General features: G+C 41.8%; 1 long non-coding RNA gene across 1 annotated transcript; it reads left to right on the top strand.

Moving 5' to 3' along the window:
• The first annotated feature begins 1708 nt into the window (after nt 1-1708).
• Nucleotides 1709-19351, top strand: LOC134732986 (uncharacterized). Its single transcript, XR_010116505.1, has 3 exons — nt 1709-1790; nt 10919-11402; nt 19163-19351. It is a non-coding gene; the product is annotated as an uncharacterized lncRNA (long non-coding RNA).
• Nucleotides 19352-21094: the final 1743 nt, after the last annotated feature.

Genomic DNA, 21094 nt, shown 5'->3' with positions numbered 1-21094 from the left:
TTCTTTCCATTTCTGGGAACACGGTAGAATTGCACTCCTGGCCCTTGAGCAAGGTAAAGCCAGGTGCTAGTCTGGGCCACTTAGCTGTGAAAGGAGACATCGTGTGTCACGTCCAATCTGGAGCATGTAATTGCTCTCTCTTTTCTTCTGGTGTAGCTGCCAGCAAGGAGGTGGTGACTGCTCTGTCAGCCTTGGTCCTTGAGTGGCAACAACAAGCAGCACCTTCTGCCAACCTACAATGTGTGAAATAAAAAAAGAAATCTTTGCTCTTTTAAGCCATTGAGATTTGGGGTTTCTGTTATTGCAGCAAAACCTAACTTATACTGACCCTTACATTCATATTCCCACCACCATGACTTTTGAGAATGTTAACATTTCCTTATATCTGGTTCAGCGTTTTAAAGAAGCGAAATCCAAAAATAACTGTGTCCTTTGTAGCTTGCCTCCTTCCAGCCCTTTTCCTTCCTCCCCAGAATAGCTACCGTCTCAAAGATGTATGTGTCTGTCTTGTCCATGTTGGGTAGATTTACTCCATAAGTATGTTTACAACACAATATATAGTATTACTTCGTGTTACTAAAATTTGCATGAATATTGATTTATTCTAAAAATTGCTGTTGTATTCAACATTATTATTTTGGATGTATCAATATTGATACATTACTTTCAGTTCATTCACTTTAACTTCGATATAATATCCCTTTGTATGAATGTATCACAATTTATTAAGCCTTTTCCTACTAATGAACTTTTAACTTACTTTTTTCTTTTAAAAATAATTCTCTTAAATACAAGGCTTTTTATGTAGGTATGCGAGAGCTTCTCTTGGTTGTATACCAAGAGTGGAATTGCTAAGATATAAGGTGTACTAAACCTCAAATTTGATAGATATTGCCAAATTTCTATCCAAAATGGCTTTTTTCATTTACAGTCCTATCATCAGTGGCTACATGTTTTGTCATTGCTTTATCATGTCAAACATTTCATGTTGTCCAACTTTTAAAATTTTAGCCAATCTGATGGGTCTGAAATGGCATCTCCTAATTTTTTATTTTGCATTTCTTTATTAGTGAAGTTAAGCGTCTTTCAATTTCTTTTAGGATTATTTCCTTTTCAGAGTTTTCCATGTTGATATAGTCTGATCATTTATTTCTATTTTTTTTCTCCTTATGGATGTGTAGAATTTTCTTCCTCCTGTATTCTGGGTACTAATCCAGTTACATAAATGGTAAGTGCATTTTCTGCATCTGTGACTTGCCTTTAATTTTGTTCATTGCCCAGTTATCCTTCTCTCGCAAGCCATTGGCTGCCTGCCTGTGCACACACTTGATTTTTCAGATCATAGCAACTACATGGTGAAAATGGCTTGGAGGTGTGTTTTGAAAAACCTAGGTGAATAAATGTTGCTTGCTCTAAATATCTATAGTAGGATATGGAATGTGTTTTTACAAGATAATCGGTAAAGGACCTGTTTTGCTTACTCAAGGATCTCATTTGCTAACACAATTGTGTGGTGAAAGCAAAAGAACCAGGTGTAAGTGGAAAAAACCTTAGTCATTAAGAGTTGTTTGGGCTGCTCAATGGTGAATATCAGGGGTGACTGGTTTCCCCCTGCCATGATGAATCCTGGCATGATTTGCCTGGCTGTTTTGACATTGTGTAGACCTAGCATATGTGGGAGGGCACTTGAAAGACGTCTCATACTCAAGTGGTCTCTCCTCTTCCCATACACACCTTACGGAGTCTTCACAGGGTGTGATGATGGGAAGCCTAGACACGCTCATTGGAAGGTAGGAAAAAATGGTGTCTTGGAAATGCTTGTAGCTTTCCAATGAGGAGAGTCACTTTAAAGCTTTGTTTATCTTTCTGTGCCTCAGCTAACCCCAGAGGAAAATCTTAGCTCAGGACAGGAAGCTCAGAGCACCCAAAAGGATGACTACTGCAGTGCAAGACTATTTATGTCTGCCTCTTACATATCCCTCCGTGCTCTCCCCCAGGAGGCCTGGGCTGTGTTGCAGCTCCAAGGAAGCCTGCATATATCATCACTCCCTAGGAAACCAAGGGGTATGGCAGAAACCGAGCTCTGGGATCAATTATGTTGGTAAAACTACAAAGGCAGGGTGAGCCAGAGTGTTGTGGCTTAGGAACAACTTGCTGAAAAAAGACTTGATGTTCCCAAGTAGAACCCTGTGGCCCCAGGAGAGGCGACCTCGGCTGTCTGGTCAACCAGCCAGAGTGCTAGGCCTGAGAAGCCAGGACACACCTTCCGTTCCAGCTGACTCACTTGAGTGGCAAATTCTTTTCTCCCTCACAATCCTCTCATCTTCAAAGGGAATTCATTAAGCCCCATCACGCCATCGGCACTTGGCCAGGTGTTATACTGGCCCATTAGGTGGACACAGGCCATAGCCCCAGGGAGCATGCCAAATGAGGTGGAGGGTGGCAGCTGTGACCTAGTGACATCCCCTGAGGTGGTTTTGCGGCACCTTCTATAAACCCTCCAGCTGTTTCAAGCTGTTTGTGTGGGGCTTTCCACACAAGTTGTGTTCTCTCCCGTCCCCTTGCTTTAGTTCACTCTTTTCCTTCGCTTGGAATGCTCTTCCACTCTATCTGTCAATGCACTTAAATGTCCACTCCTGGATGGAGACTTTCCTGGCAACCCCAGGCAGAATTAGCCATTCCCAATTCTGTGTATTCCCATAGCACTCTGCATCATTAATACAGCACATGCCAATCTGTGCTGGAATCATCTGCTTGTATGTCTGTCTCCCTAATGGACTCTGAATTCCTTGAAGATGCATTCTGCGACTTCTCCATCTTTGTTTCTCCAGCAAGAATTTGGTTGGTGCTCAGTAAATGTGTGCTGAGTTAAATGCAGAAAGGGACACAGCTCATGATTTTATCTGATTTTACCTTGTGGTATAACTGGAAGCAGGTCACGTCTGTCTGAGTTTTAGTTTCCTTTTCTGTAAAATGGGTGGGGGGAGGATAAATTAGAAAATGGCCTCTAAGAGGTTTTCTGGCTCTACTGTCTATGATTTTAAAATTCTAGTCTCCTACTGAAAAACTGAGAGTTCATGATAACTCTTTAAAGACCAACATGTTTTCGTTTACATGTATTAAAGAGCCTGATGTTCCCTTCCCACCTCTAGTCTGCCACCTATAAAAAAAGTTGTGTATTGCTTAGCAGTTTGCAAATTTTCTGACTGAAGCTTAAAGAGGTTTGTGAGATTGATTGATTACAGGAAGTGTGTAAATTTTATCTTCCCTAGGGAATAAAATTGTGGGACTAATTGATTCTTTTAAAGGCTTGTATTTTCTGGTGATTTTGTCAGCCTGGGTACATGTGGAAAGGGGTCTTGTGTAACTGCTTATGGCATCCCCGTGTCTCTCTTCTCACCACAATGCAGGCCTCACTGCACGTGCCACACCTAGTAGTCTGTGTCCCATGAGGCCCATGCTCTTCCTAGGCTACCTCTCTGCCCCTTGAGTTACATGTTTAGAAATTCCTGCATGGGTAGGACTGAGTACCCCTCACCTTCTGAGAACATATTTATAAGGTGCTAAGAACATCTAACTATGATCTTAGAACTAGTCTACGTGGTGAGTCAGACGGGGCTTATTTTCGACCCATTTTTCAGATGGAGGTAAGATACAGGGAGGTGAAATGACTTGCATGAGGTCTCATAGCTAGGAAGGTCTTCTGGACCTGGCTTAATAAAACCCAATGTTCTTAATTTCATCAACTCCTTTAAAAATTACTTTGATTGCTGCTTTATTGACTGGCTGCTCTCAGGCCTCTTGGCTGATGAAACCAGAGGCAGGTGAATTCTACCAGAAGGAAAGAAGAGGTTCTAACCCACTATTGATTTTGGGGGACAAAGTGGCTGCATTCATTAGTGAAGGGGGAAGTCAGATTAGTTAAAACTGTCCATTTGGTGGTTTCTATCATTAGCATCTCACTATGCCAGTAAACGAGCTGTTGAAGCCTGAAGTAGGGGCTCCTTCCGAAAGCTCGAGAGGATTCCAAAGCTGCTGGGCTCCGTGGAGGAACATCCAGGAGCACATGGTCTCCATGTTTCCTTTTTTAACCCTACAAAGGCAGCTAAGAGGGAGCGCAACTTGTTATTGCACATCTCTGAGTGTCAGTTTTTCTATCTGTGAAATGGGGATAATAAATCCTCCCTAGCTTACCTCAGAGGATGGCTGTGAGGGTCACATATTATGATGGAGGTGGCAGTGCTCTAGAATCTGAAAGTACAGGGCGAAAATCAGGGAATATCATTTGCTGTTGTTATTAAACTTTTTTTTTTTGAGACTGAGATTCACTCTGTTGCCCAGGCTGGAGTGCAATGGCACGATCTCAGCTCACTGCAACCTCCGCCTCCCGGGTTTGAGGGATTCTCCTGCCTCAGCCTCTCGAGTAGCTGGGATTACAGGCACCCACCACCACACCCAGCTAATTTTTGTATTTTTGGTAGAGAGGTTGTTTCACCATGTTGGCCAGGCTGGTGTTGAACTCCTGACCTCAGGTGATCCACCCACCTCGGCCTCCCAAACTGCTGGTATTACAGGTGTGAGCCACTGCATCCAGCCTTGTTATTCTACTTTCATAACTGTGAATGATCTTAATAAAGGGAAGTAAGCCCAGCTTGATATGTGTTTCCTAAAAGGGGCCCAAGGTGACATTATGTGGGAATATGTGGATCTATGAAGTATGAATGATGGCCGTTCTTGCCCTAACCTACCCATCAGAACACTGGAGAAGACTCAGGTAGATAATGGATTCAAGGCCATTGTTAAATGATAAAAATTATCATGATGATAACATTTTTTTTCTCTAAGGTTAAGGATATCTCTTAATAACTTGAAAGAAATGTACTCAAACCCTCTCTGATGCTATTTTCGTCATGGCCCTACCTCATCTGGGGAGTAAAGCGTTCCACTTGGCTGAGAAGTAGGAGAGGGGCTGGGTCGGAACTCATCTGCTCGGGTTTTATTCCTCATACCATTCGGATGCTTTTTGAGTCAATGGTTCTAGCTTTTTGTAATGATCTATAAGCTTCTGGCTCCTTTAGCTCTAACTAGTCCCTGAGGATCAATTCCCTTTCCAAAGAGGGTGGGTTTTTTTTGTTGTTTTCAAATTTTCTCTGTTTTATCTGGGGAAAAAATAGCCACTCTCATAGACTGTAAAAAAAAAAAAAAAAAAAAAAAAAAAAAAAAAAAAAAAAAAAAAAAAGCTGCTTTTTGGGAGCCTTAAAAATATTTGAAATAAATAGGGCTCAACCTTAACTTAATAATGTCAAGTGAAAACATACATACTTTTTATTACCAGAGAGAAGTAGAGGCAGCTTTCAATATACGGGGCATGCAATGGGATGTTACATTGCAAATAAAAAGATAAAAGTAGAACGATAGCAAGAAAGTCAATGTGTTATGTCGTAAGGCTTGATGTAGTTACTGCAACAGCATGAAATATAAACTGAGCTTCCTGGCAGGCAGGACAAAAAAGTAAACATGATGACGTACATAATATTCTTTTTCTGATTGAAGTACGTGTCCCGATTATTTGAAAGACATTTTTCCTAATATTAATTTTGAAAAGGAATGTATCGCTGGGTACATTATCTGAGTACATTCATTAGGAGAGTAATGAATATGTCTTTAGCAAGAGTTTTACATCTAATGAAAAAAGTTCTTATATTTCCATCTCATTCCTTGTTTTGAACTGCAAACGCATATTAACTAGTGACTAAATTTTTTCACTTGGATATTTCAGAGTCATCCTAAACTGAACATATTCCAAACTGCATTCATTAACTTCTTTCTGAAATTGGTTCCTCTCCCTGCGTTTATTATCTTAGTTAAAGCATCACACACTCAAGCTCTCCCCGTCAGAAAATCTCAGGTTGTTTAGGTGACTCCACCCCAACCTCCAGCCCACACCCAGTGAATCCTGGAGACACTGTCTCCTCAATTTATTCAAAATCCTTCCTCTCCTCTTCACCTCCAACACCCCTGCTTCAGTTCTGGTCCCTATTGTCTCTCACCTAGGCTATTTCAATGGCTTCTTAACTTGCTTTCTTATTATTTCAACTTGTTCTCTATACTACCTCTCTACAAACTCATCTATAAAAAATGCAAACCTAATCTTTCTGAAAAGGCTGCCCATTGCTTTCAAGGTGAAATCTAAACTCATGGCCTGGCAGATGAAGACTTTCACCTGCTTGGTTTTCAGTCTGACCTGCTGCCACACCCCTGACAGATTCTCTGTTCCAGTAACACGGGCTACTTGCTCCCCCGGTGCACATCGCTGCCCCTGTGGCCATGTTTTGCACAGGCTACTACTTCTGTCTAGAACTCCTGCCACCTTTGCAAACCTGGTCCCCTCCTATTCTAGGAAGCTTTCCTGATCCCCTTCCAACAGCCATCAGAGTGTGGCTTTCCCTCCTTTGTGTGCCCCAATACCTGTGTAAATCTCAGTTATACTTACTACGTGGTGCTGCAACTGTTTGCTTAGTTTCTGAATCCTCCAAGACTTTTCAAAGACAGAAATGGAACCTCATTCATCGTAGATTTCCAGCTCTATATATGTGCTTGACACAGTTGGAGCTTGATAAGTATTTGTTGACTAAATGGGCAGATGAAAGATAGAATAATGTTGTACATGGAGCAATAAGGTTGTCTTTAGGATATGTTAACTGGTGATACAGAATCAATAGGTGTCGTGTTGATCAACAGAACTTTTCCTTTAGGATATATAGAGGACTGGGTGGATAGACAGTGCTTTAGACAAACCTCTCTGAAATCATCTCTCTGTGCTGGCCTTGGGTGGGTGCTGGATGGCAGACAGTGAGTGGCTATGCTGTTTGCAGAAACCTCAGTGGCTGGCATTCTGTGTGCCCAACCTAGGCACAGCTGTATATTTCACTCATCCGATGTGTGCTTGGATAGCTAGGGGCAGTTATATTGCATGAAGGAAAGAAAGAAGCCTGACCAGGAAGTGGATTATAAAGGTGTCTCCCTGCACAGCCAGGATTTCCCTCAAAACGTATTGCTTTCTATCAAGTACCTGGCAGAGAATCAATGGAGAATCTTTTCCTTGTTCTGCTCCATCAAGTTTCGCAACATATAAAATTTTTTTTGACCAAGTCCTGCTTGTAACTGAATTAACTGGGTGCTCGTTTAAAATGCAGACCCCCCCAGGCACCCCTGCCAACAGACCCTAGCCTCAAATATGGCCTCAAAGTTGGTTGGGGAAAATTTTTGAGCATAGTCCATTGCCCTTCTCTTCAGGGATAATGGTAAAGCCCTAGAATGACGGTGCCTGGGCTGGATCATGTTTTTAACTTCCACAAGTTACTTGTTGTGAACGTTTGTGGGCAAAAGCAGTTTTGGATGCGCCTAAGCCCAATACAATAGAGCCACTCCACAGGTCTTAGGGGCCATTCACTTTATGTCTCACAAGCCCCGCCTGAGCCTGACTGAACTTAGCAGAGCCATGGTATGGGCTTGTGCTCTAGATAGACGACTCAAGTTCCTGTTCAGGGCTTGCCTAGCACAGCATGGATTAGTCTAGTAATCAGCTTTTAAGCAAGTCATATTAATAATTCAAAGTCAAATAGGATTTTGCTGTCCTCAGAACTCTTGCACTTGCATTCTTTCCTTTGATCTCACAATAGCCCTGGAAGCAGGCAAAACCAGGGCTCTTCCCATTTTGTAGACAAAGAAACTGAGATTCAGAAATGGCAGGTGACTTGTGCAAGGTCACACAGATGGGACTGCAACTGCCTGATCTAAGATTCTGACTCCACTTTCATGCTGTGCCGGGTTCCACTATGCTTGCTGATCTCTCAAGTCATCAGATTCGAAAAGAACATTACTAAGGACGTTAGAACTATATTTTAGGGCTCAGTGATGTCCATAAAAATAATAATTTCCATTTCTGAATTATTAGAGCAGACACTTGTGGCTGAATGTCAAAACTTGAGTCCCATATGTCAAGAAGGCTTGCAAAGTTCACTCTAGGATCCTAAGCCTCCAGAGAAGTTGCCAGTGGTAGGTTGACTTGTATAAATGGGAGAGACAGTAGTGGGCATCTTTTCCTCACTCCATGGTTATTGATGTCACATTGAGAGCTTGAATGTGCCATGGTGCAAGTATTTATACCACAGAAATCAGGAAAACCTATAATTCAGGGCCTTTTCACCACTGTAGAACCAGTTAAACATTTTCCTGCTTATAGCTAATGGTGACTGGCACAAATTAGAGTCTGAAAATTCTCCTCTGTCACCTGCATGGCACAGGCGTTGACTTTGCCTCTAACCACAAGTCATACCCCAGTGCCCATCTTTAAATGGGAGACTCCTTTTATCTGAGCTTGCAAAATCAGATTCATGGGTTTCTACTAATAGTCCCTTGCATTTGTGTAGTTTGTAACGTGTTTTCACATCCCTCATCACTTTTGAACTGTGTATAATCTATCGGGCAGATGTCATCTACCCTTGGTAGGACAGAAGGGCCTGGAGATCTGACAGGTGATGGGACCACTCACAGTGTCATAGGCCTGTAAGTGGCAGCCAGGGACTTGAACTGGGTCTTCACCTCCTTGTTCTGTGCTCCTTTCCTTTGTACTAGCTACCTCCTTCACCCAGGACACTTGCAATGTCTGGAGATGAAGCCACTGTCTAGGGCACAGAGAAGAGTTGCCTAGCAGCAGTGTAACATTGGAGTGTAAGTTAGCCATTGACAGAAAAGAACAGACATGCTAGCTTGAGAGTACCCACACTTAACTGCTAGTCCCATTTTACTGATCCAATGCAAGGAAAGAAGTCTACGTTCACTTCTCCTCTGTCTTCCATCCTCTCTTTGTTTTTGTTTGTTTGTTTGTTTGTTTGTTTGTTTTAACTTTTATGGGTACTTTGTGTCTTTAGGTCCTCCTGAAGGTTCTGCACACAACAGATATTTGGAGTCTCCTGAATGATGTAGCAGTAATGCTCTATTCCGCCTGTTGCATAACTCCCAGCCTCATACTGCCTGGTGATGGAATTATTGATTGTTAAGCATTTCACAACACATTTTCAAAACATGCTGAAGGTCAAGAATGGATGACTCATAGGCAGTAACAGTTCTTTCTGCCTCAGTCCCTCTACATGATATTGGTGAGGTTGGTAATGAAAGTTATTGAAGACATTGAGGCAAAAGTTAACTCCGTCCAATCCTGGCCAGCAGGATTATTAAGTGACTTGAAAAAAAAATTCCTGATACTCTATTTATTTAGTGATTGATCTTCTAAATCACTTGGTTTTGTTGCTGTTTGATTTTTTTTGAGACAGTTTTGCTTTGTCACCCAGGCTGGAGTGCAGTGGCACGATCTTAGCTCACCACAACCTCTGCCTCCCGGTTCAAGTGTTTCTCCTACCTCAGCCTCCCAAGTAGCTGGGAATACATGCGTGTGCCACCACACCCAGAAATTTTTGTATTTTTAGTAGAGATGGAGTTTTGCCATGTTGGCCAGGCTGGTCTTGAACTGGCCTCAAGCAATCCACCTGCCTCAGCCTCCCAAAGTGCTGGGATTACAGGCGTGAGCCACCATGCCTGGCTTCACTTTGTTTTTTAATACCAAGTCTCATAAATAGTATAAAGTGGGAGTTAAGGGATTTTAGCGCTGATTTTGCCACTAACTTGTCCAAAAGCCCCGGAGAGTACCACTGAGGTACTCAGCTGAGGAAAAAAGCTTAGATGATATCTAGGGAACTTTACTGCTCTGATAGTCTGTGATTGTACATTAGTACTTTAGACAGCAGAGAGATAAACCCTGATTCCAGTTTACAGATAATTACTCATCTCTCTGCCTGAGGCCAAGAAAAGCTCTCTGTGGAGCAGTGTGAAAGAATGCCTTAGAGCGCAGTAGCAGAGAGTTTCAGACCCGGGGGCAAGGGGATCTGGGTTAACTCTCAACGTTGCCCCCTGTGATTTGAATCTTCTGACAGGGTGCTGGGCCTGTTAGCATCTCAGTTTTCTCACCTGTAAAATGGAGACAGTAACAGTGTGTGAGCTTTTTTTGGTACAAACTTTAATGCATGAAAAGACCTACAACATGTTTCCACATGGGCTAGTTGAAAGTTTTGGAGGAAAAAATATCAAGCTGATAATTAAAAAAAAAATTTTTTTTTTGAGGCAGAGTCTTGCTCTGTCACCCAGGCTGGAGGACAGTCCCACGATCTCGGCTTATTGCAACCTCCGCCTGCCGGGTTCAAGTGAATCTCATGCCTCAGCCTTCCCAGTAGCTGGTACTACAGGCGCGTGCTACCACGCCCAGCTAATTTTTGTATTTTTAGTAGAGATGGGGTTTCACCATGTTGGCCAGGCTGGTCTCGAACTCCTAACCTTAGGTGATTCACCGACCCCCACCACTCGGCCTCCCAAAGTGCTGGGATTACAGGTGTGAGCCACCGTGCCTAGCCGTAAAATTCTTAATATGTAAGTATTTTCTTCAAAAATGAATCTGATTTGCATAACTACAGTTTCTGAATGCTTTATCTAGAATAATCATGGGACTGGAAGTTTCTTAGTAGTTCTTCTCTAGGTTTTTGCACTTTAAATACCCTGCAGGTCTTTTCATTCTAATATAACATAATCACAGTAATAAGAAGTATGACAAAGCTCTAGTACTTTATGGTGCCGGTGCCTCATTCACCCGCCAGCGAAGCCTCCCTCAGCATCCCCTCCCCACATCCATCCCTGCACACCGCACCCTCTCCAAGCTGCCGCCAGCCGTGCTGCTCCCCTGCCTCCTGACTAGAGGGCAAGCCAGTAAAAAAGGAAGCAAATTTGGTTATGTAAAGCACATTCTGGGTGAGGAAAGGCAAGCATGTGTTTCTGCTTGACTGAAATTGCTTTTTTTTTTCCCCACCAGTTTGTCCTCTTATCGGGATACGTCAGAAATTAGAGAGACCCTGGCAATCACAGCTTCCACCTCCTCATTTTACAAATGAGCAACTAGGCTCAGAGCACAGAAGTGGCTTTCCCAGGGTCATACAGCCAGCTTGTGACAGAGTCAGGATTCAAGTACCATCTCCTGACTTCTCCATTGCACCAGACGTCGATAGAACACAGAGAACCTAAAAGAAGAAAGAAAAAAAAAAAATAGAGCTTTTGGGAATATATTGGGCTTCTGGTTTTCAAGGACAATTTTATGATAAGTAGCAATGATGCCTCAAAAGCTCTGGTAGCTAGCTTGAATGAACTTATGTAATAAACATTTATCACAGAACATGTGTCATCAAACACCTGCCAGTTCTGAGCGTTGGCACCAAAGCTGCTTTCATTGTCAAAGAAAAGAGGGGGAAAGGAACTTGGCTGAACAAAGCTGGCAGACGTTTATACTAGAAAATTTAGAGGTAATTTCTAGAGGAACAGAAACACATTTTCAAAGTCTTATAAAATTTATTTAAATGTGATTGGGTGAATTTAGCAGTTAAAGAAGTGAAGAACACTGAGGTCCAATTGGTGCCTAAGGCTTCTTCCAGGCCCCTATCTTTTCTGTCTGCCTTGGGCACAGATTTCTAGATGCCTGGAGATGGACAGGCCCAGAGGTTGCCCACAGTGATGTCTGAGGTTACTGATCTCTATCTAGGCTTCCATAGAAACACATCCCAAAATGTCCTTGGTTCTTATTGGAATCTCATCTAATTTGCAGAACATGGCCAGAGTCAAAGAGACATGGACCATGTGTCACTCAGACTGAGTCCATCTATACAAAGAGAATTCTCTAGCCTGTATTGGAAGTCAATCTACATCAGCATGACAGGGCATGTAGCCGAATACGTGGCCACTTCCCTTTGGCTACCCACACATTTTTGAACCGCAAGATCTGTTCTTTATCTACTCATCTAATGGTTATTACTGGGAGAGCATTGGACTATACATTCTGTTGCACTTGCAGGTGTAATGAGCTCTTTGAACCTCAGTTTCCTCACCCATCAGATACTATTCATTATCTGCTTTGCGGACAAAACCTAGTTGTTGGGAACATTGCATGAATGGCAGGTGGAGGTGCTTTGTAAACGCTAAAGCCTGCCATGAATGTGAAGGAGTGTTGCTACTCTTCTGTGCCCAACAATGCGCTGAGCACCAAGGGAGCTCAAAAGAAATGTAAGACATGGTCCCTACCCTCCAGGAACTTACAACTCATTGTTGGGAGACCAAGACACATCCCCTAAAAACAGATATATAACACCTCAAGTCTGTGAAGTACTTACTATTTAAATGATGCCCAGAGCCTCTGAACCCCCTAGGAGTACAGAGGAGGGGGAGATCATTAATGGTGTGGAGAAGTTGGAGGAGGTGAGAAGATGCCAGGTGATAAAGTAGACAGAGAAGATGAAGGTCTTTGTTTTGAGACAGGGTCTCACCCTGTTGCCCAGGCTGGAGTGCAGTGGCATGATCAGCCCACTGCAACCTCCACCTCCTAGGTTCAAGCAATTCTCGTGTCTCGACTTCCTGACATAGCTGGGACTACAGGCGCGCACCGCCACACTCGGCTAATTTTTGTATTTTTAGTAGAGACAGGGTTTCACCATGTTGGCCAGGCTGGTCTCAAACTCCTGACCTCAAGCAATCCACCCACCTCAGCCTCCCAAAGTTCCAGGATTACAGGTGTGAGCCACTGTGCCCTGGCCTGAAGAAGGTCTTTATGGGTACAGCATGACTGCATCAATTGCTGGAGAGTTTCGTCACCGCCTCTTAAGGAAGAGCTTCCCAATATTGGATATGTCTGTAACTTCATCATGTTTTTTAATTTTGCACTTTTGTGAATTTCCTCAATTGGCTTTCTCATTGGCCCCCAGGGTCACACAGAACACTTCAAACTCCTCTTCCATATTCTTGATTTCATCATTTAGCTGAAGCTGCAGGCCCTGGCTTTCTTTCTGAGTTTTCCTTACACCCTCCTTTTAAATTACCTTTTTCATTGGTTAAATGCCATGAAACTTCATCAATTCTAGTTTTATCTGTCACTTGACCCAAAGACAAGAGAGTTGAATCCTGGACCTTAAATGAAAAGAAAAAAGGAAAAAAAGCTTGTGGGAACCTTATTTACCTCAACTGGGGAAATTTTTTGCTCTTGCGCAAAAGTCAGGTCCCATGAAACTTGTGAAATAGGTGTTTTTATCTCTTTTCTTTTCCAGCTGATCAGATAGATATCTTTCCAGGAATTTGGTGTCAGAAATCAAATTCAATGAGTGGGAAGTTTGACAAGATTCAGGATAGTCTTGCCAAATAGCACAGGAGAGGAGGTAAAGTGAGGTCAGCTCAAGGGGGCAGCAAAAATGAAGTTTATAATAGATATACTATATATTTGTCATGGGAAAGGGCTTCAGTCAATAGCAGTTGATATTAATAACACATAAAACAAAAGAAACGATAATAAACAGGAAAACTTTGAAACAACTTCTTTTTTTGTAGGTAACATTAAAGAAAATTAAAGAAAAGGAATCTGTTTTATTTTATAAAATAAATGCTCTAATATTTGCAAAAATTTTACCTAAAAATGCTGCTACTGAACAAACAAAACTACCACAAAATTAGAGAACAAAAGCATAAAAATTGTTAAAAAATAAAAAAATTATATTTTTGAAATGTCTTAGATGATACACAAAAAATGCAGATTTGTATAAATACACCATTGCCCTGGGATGACCTCTTATCATTGTCTAAGCAAGTTATAGTGCCACGGTGTGTTTCAGACTATGCTATAGAAAATCTTTAGCACTCACCTTAAAAGTTTAAAGTAGAAAGAACAACTTTTAACAAGATCATAGAAAATGTTCCATCAGATCAAAACAAACAAGCAAACAAACTGAAGCAGGTCATTTTTCTCTTTTTGGCACTGTGCAGGACCATATGCTTCCAGAGATGGGAATTTAAAAATAGCCTGTCACACAGCTCACATTGTAATGCTGGGACATGATGGGGGTGGGAAAGATTGCCTCACACTTAATAATAGTGACACTTCACATTTACACCAACCTCTTTGCAGAGTAGCCAACAGTTATTTCTCAGTTCTTTTTTTCCTTTAAAAATAATATGATCTTGTTGATATCCTGTAAGTGGAATAGGAGGCAGTACAATTCTTCCCACCTTACAGCAAAGACGACTGAGGCCTCCAAAGGTAAAGTGACTCACTCAGGATTACAGAGTCACCCAGGGATTAGTGCTGTGCTGTTCAAAATACACCGGGCTGCCAACTGCAGCAATATCCTGGGCCTGTGAGAACCATGGGTTCATAGGATGTTGCACAAAAAAAGAGAGAAATTTGCTTCCCATTGCCTCTGTTTTGAAATGCACTGCCTTTCATCTTGAGCATTTCATAAGTTTTTCTAATTTTAAGGCAAATTGCTTATAAGCCATGGTGACCTATATTAGCTGACATTTGAAATCAGTCTCACACCAGTAAATGCCTTAGATTTGCATTTGGTACCCCCTTGCAGAGTCATAATAACAATGTAATTTCTCACATCTCTATAATTCCTTACACTTGAAAATGGTTGTACATTCACCATCTCATCAGATCTATATAAGCAGCTGTAATTTAAGCCAGGCCAGAGTTATGATGAGAGGGAACAGAGGCTCAGGATATGAAAAAAACTTTCTCATTTGGTAAAAGCCACAGAAACTGATGAAACCCAAGTCTTCTCTCTGCATGTGTAGGGTATTTTCCTGCCAGCCACACAGACTCTTAGGTCTAAATAATGTGTTGAGATTCCACTGCAAGTGTGTGTGCGCTCAGGAGTGACTCTTCTACCCAGTTTGGTGCCCAACACTCAGTTCCTAATTGGCTGCAAAACCTGAAGGGGGATTCTAGATGTGGCAGGCACCAGGTGAAGTCAGTAGTGAGCTTCCTTTGTGGAGGGAAGGAAAATTCTTGGCATACCGATGGGTCCGGGCAGACACTTTGGATATGTGTGGAGCCCAGTGATGTGTGTTACTGGGTAGCCTTAACCCTTATTCCAACCTTAACTCCCTCTACTCTGTGCCGTAAACGCTCTCCTTCCAATACCCCCCATTCTCCTGCTGCCTTCCCCTTTATTGTACCTGGCAAAACTGCAATCCTGGTGAAATGTATATCCTCTAATTCCTCCATTGCTTGCACCCAAACAGTAGAATGTTGTTAAGAACATTGTAAACCATGCTGATCAGTTCACTTTAAATTTGTGATCACAAACCTGAAACGGACGATGCCAGAGGATCCTATGATGCATTTAGAAAATTCACTTTTTGGTCTCTGGGTCAACTCTTTCAAACCTTTAGCTCCCTACTTGAATATCCACCATGCTCTACACATCCCATGCCCTGGGATTATGACCTTCCTTTTTGCTATTGGAGGAGAGTTATTGCATTTTTCCTTAACCCACCTGTATCTGTGCCCACATGCACTACCTCCCTCTTATAGTGGAGGAAGTGGCATAGTTTCTAAGGCCAACCCTTCCATTTGCCCTCTGTATCCCATCTCCTTTCCTATGCTTCTGTCTTGCAACATCAATTTCTGATGTTCCATTACATCTATCCCATCAGCATACAAATATGCCTTTATAACAACTACTAAAAATAAAAAAAACAACCCAGCTCTCCCTTAGCCCTACATGTCCCTTGAGCTACCACCCCCTTTCTTTGATGCCTTCACAAAAAAACCTTTAGAAGTAAGATCTACATTTCCTGTCTCCACTTCTTTAGCTCCCATTCTCTCCTCAACTCTGCTCTAATTTTCTTCAGACTCTGTATCACTCCACTTAAACAGCCTTTATAAGAGCCACCAATGACCTACATGTTTCCAAGGTCAAAGTGTATTCAACTAACTGAACTACTGAGCTGAATTGGACATGGTAAATCCTTCATACTTCTTTAAACACTGTCTTCTCTAGGCTTTGTGATCCCACATTCACCTGGTTTGTCCTTACCTTTCTGTCTCCTTGTCTGGCTGTTTCTCCTTGACATCAGATTTTGGCGTGCTCTGGGGTTCTTATCTCTATTCTGTCCGTACTCTTCTTAGATGAACTCATTGAGTCCCATGGCTTTAAAATACCATTTATATGCAGATAACTTCAAATCTCCATCTCTAACTGACTTCTCCCTTGAGCTTCAGACTCCATAACTCTACTTGTGTATGTAATAAGCACTTCACGCAAACTGTGACCCAAACCAAACTATTGATTTAGTCTTTCTCTAACCCGAATTCCTCCTCCTCAAGTCTTCCCTATCACAGTAAGTGCTACCTGGCCTCCTAGCTATTCGTTCAACGCAAATAATTGAGTCATTCTAATATTCTTTAGTTCCCTGAAACCCTATGTGTAGTCTCTCAGCAAGTCCTATTGACTTTACATCTAAAATATATGTCAAATTAGACTATTTCTCACCATCTGCACTGCTGACTATCTTATTCCAAGCTATTATCGTGTTCTTCCTGCCCCCACTTTTTCCCTCTACAGTCAGCTCTTCGTGCAGTAGCCAGACTGATCTTTCTAAAGCCATAAATGATAAGTTTATCTCTTTGCTAAACCCTCTCACCGTGAGCTATGAAACCCTACATGATCTGGTACCAACTGCCCGTTCAGCATCATCTCCCTCCACTCTCAGCCTCATCCATGAAGTTCACTGGCCTTTTTCTCCCTCAAACTTGCTCAGTACTTTCAGATATGAAGAACGTTCGCTTACTTTTCCTTCTGTTTGGATGTTCTTCTTCTGGATCTACAATGGCTGCATCATCTTGTCATTCAGGCTTCAGTTCTAATGTCATTTCTGTAGAACAAGTTCACTTGACTAATGTAGCTAAGGTATCTCTCTTTAGAAACAGGTAAGTATCCTAACCTCTCACCAGAGAAGTGTTTTCATTAGGATGAATTTTAGTGAATTATAAATTGAAATTGTCTCTTGTGGTTTCTGAGGATATTATTTGCTTTGTCACTTGGTGGCCCCATATGAAGAATTCTTTTAGGTCTAAGTGCTAGAAAAGCTTTGCTTCCCTTGAGGAATTATTATGACACAACTGATTTTGCTTTGTTTTATTTGGCTTTGCCAACACGAAGCTCAGAGCCAAAATTTTGGCTGCTTTATTGCAAATGTGTAAGAATATATGACTTGGTTGTCTGTCTAGACAGCACTGTCTAATAGATCTTCCTGCAATCATGGCAATATTCTGTATCTGAAATGTCTAATAAGTAGCCACTGGCCACATGTGGTGACTAAGCACTTGAAATGTGGCTTGTGAACCTGAGGAGCTACATTTTAACTATATTTAATTTTAATTAATTTAAATATAAATAGATACATATGCCTTGTGGCTGCCACATTGGAAAGCACAATCCTATATATCCTATGGTTTATTTATAAGATATTGTAGTTTATTTTTATGTACTCTTCGTTATTCATTATTGTATTTCCTATAAATTACCTCAAACCTTTGTGGCTGGAGGTAGAAAAAAAAAAGAAAGGAACAAAGCACAATTAAATGAACAATTGACTTTGTAGGGCACGTCAGCATGTTTATAGGGTTGAAGGAAGTGGCAAGTATACAGCAACAGTGGATCTTAAATCCTATTTCTCCTTGTGAGATCTATGGAATGGGCACCAGCATCAAGTCAGAGATTCAAGTTCTAGTTCTTGTTTTGCTGTTGGACATGTCTGGCTCTGAGTCAACCAAAGGTTTAGTATGTTCATATGTAAAATGGGACTTCTGTATTGGTGACCTGAAGCCTTTGGCATCTGAGATGCAGATGTACAACCACTGTACCCATTTCTGTGCCTTCCAAAGCCAAGGAGGCCAGCCCTTGGCTACCTACCTGAAATAGGAAGCAAGCCTTTGAGAAATCATCGCATTCAAGCCCATGCTCAAGGCAGAGTCGCTGGTAAACTAATTTAAAACAAATAGGAAGAGTCCTACCTTCCAAATGTCTTCTGGTGGAAAATAATTCATCCTACATACTTAGTAATTTGGATGTTTTTAATACAGAATGAAGTATTATACCCCTTAGTTTATAAAGGCACGGGACTGAAATCAGAAGACTTAGGTTCTAGTCCCAGTTCAGCTACTAACTAGCTATGTGACTTTGATCAAGTCAAAGTTTCTTCTTTGTTTAAATGAGAAGATTGGACCAAATGATCTTTAATTTCCTGTCTAGCATTAGCCATAATCATAGCTAATATTTATTAAGTAGTTGGAATGTACTGAAATGCATTACCTTATTTTGTCCTGTGGCCACTGAGAATATTATTATTCCCATTTTAAAGACAGAAGAAACTGAGCTTTAGTGTTTCCCAAAGACATACAGTTGGTAAATGGTAGAGTCTTTATCTGAACCACATGGCCTGGATTCAGGACCCACTTTCTTACCTGTTTTGCCTTCTCTAGAATTTCGTGATTTTTATAAGCCAGAACACTCTTGTTATTCTGGCTAGACAAAGAGTTGACTTAATCCTTTAAATTGAACTTTCCCAAATCTGGGTCTCGAATGGGCCCAAACAGTGTCTCTTCAGTCTTTGGAGTGGCCAGGAAGAGCTCAGCACAGCCACAATTAATGAGTTGGTTGCTACTGAGCTAGAGTGGCGTTGTTCTTTTGCCCAGTTTGCTGTGCAAATAATACCATGTTCTAGGTACGCTGTATATAAAAAAAAACATTGGGAAGCATGTGAATTTAGAGGTATGTCATGAAAAGGGTTTAGCTTGGACTTTTCACAAGTCATATCATACACATTTCACAAGATCCTATCACAAAGAGATGGTTTATCCCACAAATCTCAGGCATCACTTCTTGAACATGAAGTACCTCAATCATCCCTGTGTCTCCAACTTGTTGATTTCAGAAGCTGATCCTAAGCTCATCTTCAATATGTAAATGATTTTGCTAATTGTTAGAAAAGCACATTGTTAGAATAGCTAATTGTTAAAACAGTTGGTTACAATCCATGGGAGCTTCAGCAATTCTGAGCCCAATCCCAAGAGGGAAGAGGATTTTCTTAAGGTCAGTGTCAGAGTTTGGACTAAATCCTTGGTCTATTTCATGCCCAAGAAAGGGCCCTTTTTCCCTTTTCTGACTAGTAGTCAGGTCTACTTCCTTGGGAGATGGAACAAATGAAACACAACTGAAATTTCATCTTGCCTCTTCAGATGTCAGGAGCAAGGGAGCACCAGTGGTAGAAGAATCTGCCTCCCCTGGCTCCATCAAAGGCCACAGGCCCATGAGAATCACCCGGCCTGCTCTGAGCAGCACACTCAGAGGCCACAGCCGTGCACAGGAAAGTGAGAGGAAGTGGAAACGTGCGAGCAGAGGGCTCAAAGCAACGGGCTCACCACCGGAAAAAAAAAATAAAAATAAACACGCTCAGAAATAGTGTAACTGATATGCAAAGAAGATCAAAACAAGGGTTTTAAAATATCTTGGCTGCTTTAGAGGAGATGGAGGTGGTAATTAAAGCGAGGTTGCAAATGCGTGTTAGGGGAGTGGGGCGGTTAGGTGGATGGTTCACTGAAGCCCGCCGGGCCATGGGAGCCTGGGAGCCCAAGGGTATTTCAGATGAAAGTGTGGCACTTACATGTGGAATGTAAAAAAATGTTGAACTCATAGAAGCAGAGAATAAAATGGTTATTCTCAGAGGCTGCCAGGTGGTGGGACTGGGGAGATGTTGGTCAAAGGATACATTTTAATAAATTCAAGAGATTCATTGCCCATCAGGGTGACTGTAGTTAACATCAGTATATTTTATATTGATATAAATATATATATATATATATATTTAATTATTTTGTTGGGCTTTTGTTTAAGTTCCAGGGCACATGTGCAGGATGCGCAGGTTTGTTACATAAGTAAATGTGTGCCATGGTGGTTTGCTGCACCTATCAACTCCTCACCTGGGTATTAAGCCCAGCATGGATTAACTCCTTGAAAACGGCTAACAGAGTAGATTTTAAGTGTTCTGGTCACAAAAAAATAAGGTGCTGCCTATGTTAATTAGCTTGATTTAGCCATTCCATAATATAGATATCTATCAAAACATCATCTTGTACACCACACGTATATATAATTTTGGTGAATTAAATAACAAAGAAAGAAAATACGAGGGGAATAAATTCCCATGGGTAACTCAGAGGCAGATACGGACTTGAGAGCAAGAGCCCCAGAGTCCCTCAATCCCAAACTCTGCCCTCCCCAGCCCTTTTACTGTTCCCTGAGATTCTGCTCCATTTGGAGTCCTGTACCTTTGTCCCAGGGCAGGGCTCAGACAGGCCAGCAGTGGAGGCACCAGGAAGTCCACCCAACTTGGCTGAACTTCAAGGCTCAAGTTCCAGTTTGGAACAAATGTTCTAGGGTTAACGGCTGGGGCTGAGCAAACTCAGGAAAGACAATCTCCCCAATCTTGCAAAGTGAAATTCTCTTTTCTTTCAGTGTGTTGTAAAGAACTACAGAAATGTGTTCTCATTTAAAAAAAAAAAAAAAAGATTTTATTTTGAAACTAGTTCCTGAAATGGGAAACCAAAAGGTTAGTGATGGCTGTGCTGGCCATTTTTAGCCTCCCTCCACCAGTTTAACCATCCCTAATAATAGTCCAAGGATCACAGGACATTTCCAGCACCAGAAGGCCATCAGTCAACAGCATAGGTGCAAAAGGGAGCATTTGCTCTTCTACAGATCCCAATGGTCTCATGTATTTTAACAGATGAAATGCTCTGAAGGTGGGGTTGGGGGCGGCCTGGCCTTTGGAAATTAGTCACCACTCACATAGTTCTTGCATTTACACTTACACAGCTATTATCCAGTGACATGGGCTGGGCAGAGAAAATTACCCACATTTTCCAGAAATCTAAGACTCCAGTGTGAAATGGCTCAAGGTCATCACTATTGAACCCATAGCACTGGGTGTGTTCTTTCCGGGGCCTTGAAGAACCACAGATGGGAATCAGTTACCTTTGTTCTAAACTTGAGCCATCCCTCTCGATGTCTTCCTTTTTCTTCCCACTCTTCCTCCTCCTTCTATGATAAAGTAGGGTACAATTAATATTTTGATGATGAAACAGAAATTTTGTACCTTTGATCCAACATTT

The sequence above is a fragment of the Symphalangus syndactylus genome, chromosome 17 (assembly GCF_028878055.3).
Source record: "Symphalangus syndactylus isolate Jambi chromosome 17, NHGRI_mSymSyn1-v2.1_pri, whole genome shotgun sequence".
NCBI lineage: Eukaryota > Metazoa > Chordata > Mammalia > Primates > Hylobatidae > Symphalangus > Symphalangus syndactylus.
The sequence above is the reverse complement of the archived record's forward strand: the minus strand, read 5'-3'. Positions and strand labels throughout refer to the sequence as shown.